A 6,764-nucleotide genomic window follows, 5' to 3' on the forward strand; every position below is an offset into this window, starting at 1 on the left:
CAAGCAATCGGCTTTCCCATGCCTTCCAAATATTGTATGGATTTTTTATAATACCCGACGTGGTGTGAGGTCAATGGAGATGTATTACTCTCACCAAGGTCCTTCCCACCGCCTGACGGGTACTACAGGTTTGAATTTAGAGTTGCTACAACTCCAAGTAGGTCTCGTTAATCCAAGCGTGTAGGCTGACAGCTAATTTATGGCGAGGGCATCACCTGCCCATCGGCTTGCTGCTCCTCACACGGGCCAGCAGGATCCCGGGAAAAGGCACTGGCTGCCGAGTGCCACCCAATCCGGGGTGTAATAAACGATTAGCCAATTTTAGCAGTAAAGAAATTTATTGAAAAATCGAAATATGGAAGTCCGAGAAAGCCACAAGCAAAGATCAGCACCGAGCCCGGGGTTGGCACTTGGGTGAACCTCAGATCCAGCTTCTATCGCACCGAACCCTCCTCTGTCCATGATTTCTGTCTCTGCAGGGTCCTTTTATACAGTTTTTCGGCTGGACAGGGGTTCCCTCATTCTTTTTGTTCCTCTTGTTCCTCTTGCATTTTCAATGTAGCCTCTTTTCCTCTCTGCCGCTCTGCTGAAGGATTTTCCGGGAAGGGATGAGAGCTTGATCCATTTACGAGAACCTGGTATTGGGATGCACGCCCTTGACCATGTAGATTAGATAGATATCAGGTGCTGATCACCAGGTCGTTGCCGGGCTTATCTCGGGGAAGTCTCATCTCGTCTCTGTGCCATCCTTCTTTCTTCTGCAAATAGAAATTTCCCTGGTACTGGCAGAGGTGGCACAATTCCTGGAAATTTTTAATTCTTAAGCGTGAATGACTTTTTACCATATACTTATACCATTTGTACCATATATACCACATTAGGCACTAATTATTTCATACCGTGTATCACATGGGGCAATCCTGTCCCCCTGACAGCCATTCCAGGGCCACCTCCATCTGGGAAAGGGAGTTCATCCTCGGGGCTGCTGCAGTCACAGCACTCTGGAGAGACAGGCAGGGCTCTCTCGTGATCCACAGGGACATCTCGGTGTGCCAGGATCACTGGGGAATGCCGAGGAGAAGCTGACACCGTTTTTTCCCTTCTGAATGGGACAAATCCTTCGCTGATTTGGCAAAACGGATTTTATGAGAAAATTTTTGCCAGCAGACTCCAACAGAATTTTTTTTTTTCTTTTTGTCTGTGCACGCCTAAGACTCTCAAATCTACCCTGGCAGCACAGGGTGACCAGCAGGCACAGGACCAGGAGCTCCCTTCCTGAAAGCAGCCAAAGCCACCCATATTCTGTATCTGCTGCAGTCATACCTATGGCCTTTAGCTCTCAGCACGGCAGGGTGCAGATCTCATCCTCCCCTCATGCCCATCTGCCTGGAGAAAACAGGATTCCCCTGGGAATGGCCAGCGAGTGCTCTGTGTGCGTGGGTGTTGCGGAGAGGGATTGCATCACTCTTGCAAAACGCCCGTAGGGAGGGAAGCCAGTAACTGTGTGCAGAGGGGTGTGCACGGATTCCGTGCCTCCAGACATCCCCTGGAGCCTGTGCATCCCACCCCATTCCCCCGGGATCAGCAGGGCCTGGCCACATCACCCAGCACCACTTCCCCAAGCCCTGCCTCACACCTGTGCCCAAAACATCGCCTTCAGGTTTAGGACTTCCTCTGCCAGGCCACAACCTGCAGCAGAGACTTCCCAGGGAGTTCTTCTGTGCCTTCCCGGGAAAAGGAAGGAAGAGGCAATTTCTGAGCCAGCACTGTGGAGTTGGCTCAGCAGTGACATCCACGCTGCAGTGTCCGTGACACTAGGGGACGTGCCCATGCTTTTCTCCAGCCCTCAATGCGTTCTCAACCAGTTTATCACTCCACCAGCAGCTTTTCTTCCTGGAGCAGGGCACAGAGCTCAGATGCTGGTTGCTGAATTGCTGCTTGCTGCTCTGCAGCAATTGTACCTGCAATCTCTGAATACAAGCCCAGCCAAAATCATAAACACAGGAAAACCCTACCAAATCACCCCCAAACCTCTCCTACAGCTGCACTGTGCACGGAAGGGGCGTGTAAAGTCTAATCAGATGAGAGCTTGGGTAGCAAGCAAGATTTATGCCACCAGATAAGGTATTTGGCCTACAGCCTTGCTAAACTCAGCTGCCCTGAAACGAATGTGCAGTTTAAGAAAATTCTCTCACAGACAAGGTCTGAGCTCTGCTGCAGCTGACTTTCAAATGAAGAACTTGGGTTAATAAATTGGCTCTTGATCTCACGTCCAGAGATATCCTGTAGCAAAAGCCCTTCTAATTAAAACACTGATAGTCTTTCTCAAGAGGCACTTTCTCCTTATATTGTGAAATAACCTCTCCAAATATGCAGCAGCTTACAGAGTGATAACTTATGAAAGAGAATCCCTTTTGAAAAAGAAGGGTTTTTCTCTCTCAAAGGAGGAAAACCCAGCAAATATATTTGATACATGCTGTGACAAATCTATATACCTCAGACTCTAGCATATTTCCTGGTGCCCCAAGACAAACATATGTAAATAAATTTTATTATATCCTTCTTCCTTCTGCCAGCAACAACGTCTCCAACAAGGCTCATTTAACCTAGAACGAGAAAGTTTTAATAGTTTCTCATTTTCCAGTCCTTTGTCTTCTCCTTTCTAGCAAAGTCTTAATAGCCTCTTCCATAACAATCAAAAGAAGCTTAGGGAGTTACTCTCAATGAATTGAGCCTTGTTTTTTTCTAACATTTTTTCGGCACAAATGACAGCAAACGCTCCAGATCTCATTTTCAGTGTAACACAACAGAGGGTCTACAACAGATAACAGAACCTCCGAAAGAAACTCTGTGCATGGTAACTCATTACTCAACATGGTGAGAGCCGCCTGTTATCACATATATTGCAATATTTGGAACGATCTCTTAAAAATCACCTGGACCATGGTGTTCTCATCTAAAAAACGTTGAGCCACTTCCCAACACTCACTTTTTCAACTGGGAAACTTCCACAAGAGCATGCTGGCACCCAGCCCACCCCAGTTAGTCAGAGGGTAGAACCTGCGAGAGGGAGAAAGTGTACATAGCAACCAGCTTCTGAAGTTCAAAAAACCACCCACCCCAGGCTTTTATCACCCCTAACACCCATTCCAAGGTTTAAAATCCACTTATCTTTTTTAAACATGTTTATTTAAGCCTGTACATACTATAAGCAGCTTTCAGACAACAGTGTTACACAGAAAAGAGCCCCACGCCTTAGCAGTGCCTCCCAAGGCACAGCAAAGCCAAGGGGCTGCTCACCTTTCTCCCACAGCCACTGCTGTGGTGGGGTAAGAGGTTTATTTTAATTAGTTTTTGTACCTTTGTCACAAAGCAGGGAGGCAAGAGCTAAGTGTGAAAGCCCCTCAGCAGCCCAGCCTCTGTACCCCAGGAAACCCCTGCCCTTTCTCTGGCTCTTTATATCCCCCAGGACAGGTGATGGGATTTACAGATGAGGTACTGGGGAATGAGAGTCACCTGCAGACACCCCACAGCATATGATCCATTCCATTTGCCTTGTGAAACACCCATTAACTTGGATCACTTGCCATTAATTCCCTTTACTGCCCCAAGTCAGTGTTCAAAATCCAACATCTGAGATGTTCTCAAAAGCCACTTGCTGGCTCCTTCTATAAATTTGGGCTAGTGGAGAACAGAGAGCTGCCGTGTTTTTCACACATCACAAATCTCTGTCCCTTGTTGAAGTTATTTTCCTTTGTCAGGCCTGGCTGCTGCTGGGTTTTGCCACCCCACAGCTCCCTGATGTACAGATTACCCCAGGCTCACCTTCTCTGTGCCCTCAGAGCATGGGCCATCCTCACTGCAGGTGCCAGCAAGGCTGATTCCCAAAGGGTGTCTCGATCAGAATCCTGGGAATGGTTGTGAAATCCACAATGGTTACCACTCCCCTGGAAACAGTAATGTATGTGGGAAGAGCACACAGTTTAGTTTTTATTCATAGAACACAACACTGGATGTGCAGCAGCAGAGATGCCTCTACATCTCAACAACAGCTTGGTGTGGTGGAAAACCTCCTGTCCTGCCCATGAGCGTGGGGCAAATCAAGGGCTCTCAGAGGAGATTTCAGAGCCAACATCACCCTCCCCATCCTCTTCTGGGAGTAGAGTGGAGCCAGGAGGGGCTGTAACATGAAGTGTAGTTGCTGGCTAAGCGCAGTGTGCAGAAAGTGAAATTTAATGACGTTGGAGGAAGCACAGCAGGGCCATGGATGGAACTAGAGGGGCTGGCAGCCTCAGCACGTGGACCCATCTTACAGGCTCTGCTCCAGGTCTTCCTGCTGCCTGGATAGACTGACGGTGTCCTGTACACAGGGGGACTCAGCAGTGTTTTTAACACTGACCTAGCAGTGCTCTTCACAAAAGAGCAGTGGGCTCACTCTTCAACTTCCAGCCCACATATAAAAATTTTGGTAATGATAACGCATCAGGAAACCAATTGTGCAAAGCAACATGGATGTGAGGAGGTGGGAGGTGTATTCCCACAGGCACTTCTTGCAGAAACACCTCTTCATCTCCTGCTGGCAGCACAGAGTTATCAGCTTTGGCAAAGCTCAGCCACGTGCAGACTCCCTCCCTCCATCTCCCTCTCTCCATCCTTCAGGCTCAGAAGGACCCAGGCTGTGGAGAGAGCTGCTGGTGGCAGACGTGGGTCTCCGAATGAGCAACATCAAGAGCTGCAGAAATGCAGAACTCACTTGCCACTTTACAGCAATGCAGCCAAAGCCCAGGCTGAGGCACACCACAGTGCTGGTGGGACCAGGCACAACATTTTACCTACCCTGATGCTCCTGAGTGAACTCCTCTGGAAACTGGAAACAAGGACATGCTAGATGATATCCAAATGCTGAAATTCAAAGCTGGGTTGTGTCACCCAGCTGGCTTCCTGCAGAAAATGCTGTGGATACTATGCACAGGAGATAGAAAATGTGTCTCTGCAGAGCAGCTGCTGAGGCACTGCTTCCTGCTTCTCAGCACATTTGGGGCTCCAGCACTTTCCACCAAACCCGAAATTCAGGGGAGGGTACCACTCACCACCATCTCAGCTTTGGTCCCCACTCTACCCCACAGCACCCACATCACAGGGAACTCCACCAGACTGAGACAAGGGGTTACTGGAAGTGCTGTATTTACAGGGCAGTATTAACTTCTGCTGTTGTTATTTACAATTTATTTACAAGTAATCCTTGTAGTCACCAACAGTTGAATTCAGCAGAGTCAGACAGAACTTTATGGCAGGCTGGCAAAGGCAGAGCAGCCAGTTTGTCTTCTTATCCCCTTTCAGCTCTGCCAATGGAAGGGTTTTTGTGATTTGCCTTCCCCTGGACCACAAAGGCAGTGCCTGTTAATCAGTAATCACGGGAACAGAGGTGACTAGCTCACAGTCCAAGTTCTAATACAGTTTGTTGCAGGTGTCAGGAGAAAACCACCCAGCTCTTGACTTCAGGTGAAGTGTCTCCAGGGCTCAGGGCTGCTTTCCCTGCCGTGCATCCCGCAGAGCTGGGAGCAGGACCCCGCTGGCACACGGGAGACTGTCCCGGGACAGCTCTGACACACCCGCCGTGTCACACGGGCTGTGCTGGGACACGGATGTGCTGCTCCTGTGTCTCAGAGCTGAGCTCAGCGCACCTGAGAGCCCACCTGAGGCAGCAGAGTGCCAGGCTGCCAGCGACAGTGTCCCTCCTGGAAGGATGGCAGGATCAGGAGGAACGATCCTGGGGAAGGAGCCTCCAGCAGCCTCCACCAGCAGCTGACACTGAACTGAAATTTTCACTGGCAGGGTGCACAAACACAGACATCACCTTCCTCCAGTGTGTGAAGAGGGTCTTGACAGCCCTGCCAGATGTGGCTGAGGGCTGGGCAGAGCTCCTCTGCAGACCACCTGGGACTGCCCTCCCTTCACCAGCAGGGAACGAGAGTGTCCCAGGCAGTCGGCAGGGAGTGACTGACGGGCCAGGTCAGCCCCTGACCTGCAAAGACAGCTTTCCCAGGGCACAGGTCAGTTCAAGAGACAAGCTTTCCCCCTGGGATGTCTGCTGGGATCTTGCTCTCCTCCGCAGCTGATCCGGGTTTAGACGGAGGTTCCCGCAGAATGCTAACAGGGGGCGGGAAGGGGCCGGCTGTTCCCTTTTCAGACGGATTTGCCAGACAGGCATCTTACAAAGGGACTTTTGGCTCGCCCCTGTGGATCCCTGGTTTTCAAGCCATGCAGGGAACAATGATGCTGTTTGGACCCATTTCCCAGCTCTGCCAACCCTTCCCCAGCAGCTCTGCAGCACCGTGGGTCCCACTGCCACTGCAGTCTGGGTCTTCCAGGGGCACACAGGCCGTGCTCTGTGCCTCCCCTGCTCAGGGAGCGATGGCCGACGGCTGCTTCCTCTGCTCCTGCCTCATCCTCAGAGCCAGCATCGCCCGCCGGTACAAATCTGGGAACAAGGGAGCAGTCAGGCACAGCCCTGGGGCCAGCCCCATGCCCCACCTGGCAACCTGTGCTGAGTGAGGGCTGCAAGGACGCCCCAGGCTCCAGCACAGCGCACTGATATGGCCACCCTGCATCCCACCTCACAGCATCTGCCTCACAGCAGCCCCCACCTTGCCCTGCAGCAGCCCTTGCCTGTGCCCGTGTCCCCACACAAAGTACCCCACGGCCAGGTGTCCCTGCACAGCTCACAGCCTGCTGCCAGCAGGCCAGACCCCCGATGCTCTCAG

This window comes from Sylvia atricapilla, chromosome Z (assembly GCF_009819655.1).
Source record: "Sylvia atricapilla isolate bSylAtr1 chromosome Z, bSylAtr1.pri, whole genome shotgun sequence".
In the NCBI taxonomy this organism is placed as follows: Eukaryota; Metazoa; Chordata; class Aves; order Passeriformes; family Sylviidae; genus Sylvia; species Sylvia atricapilla.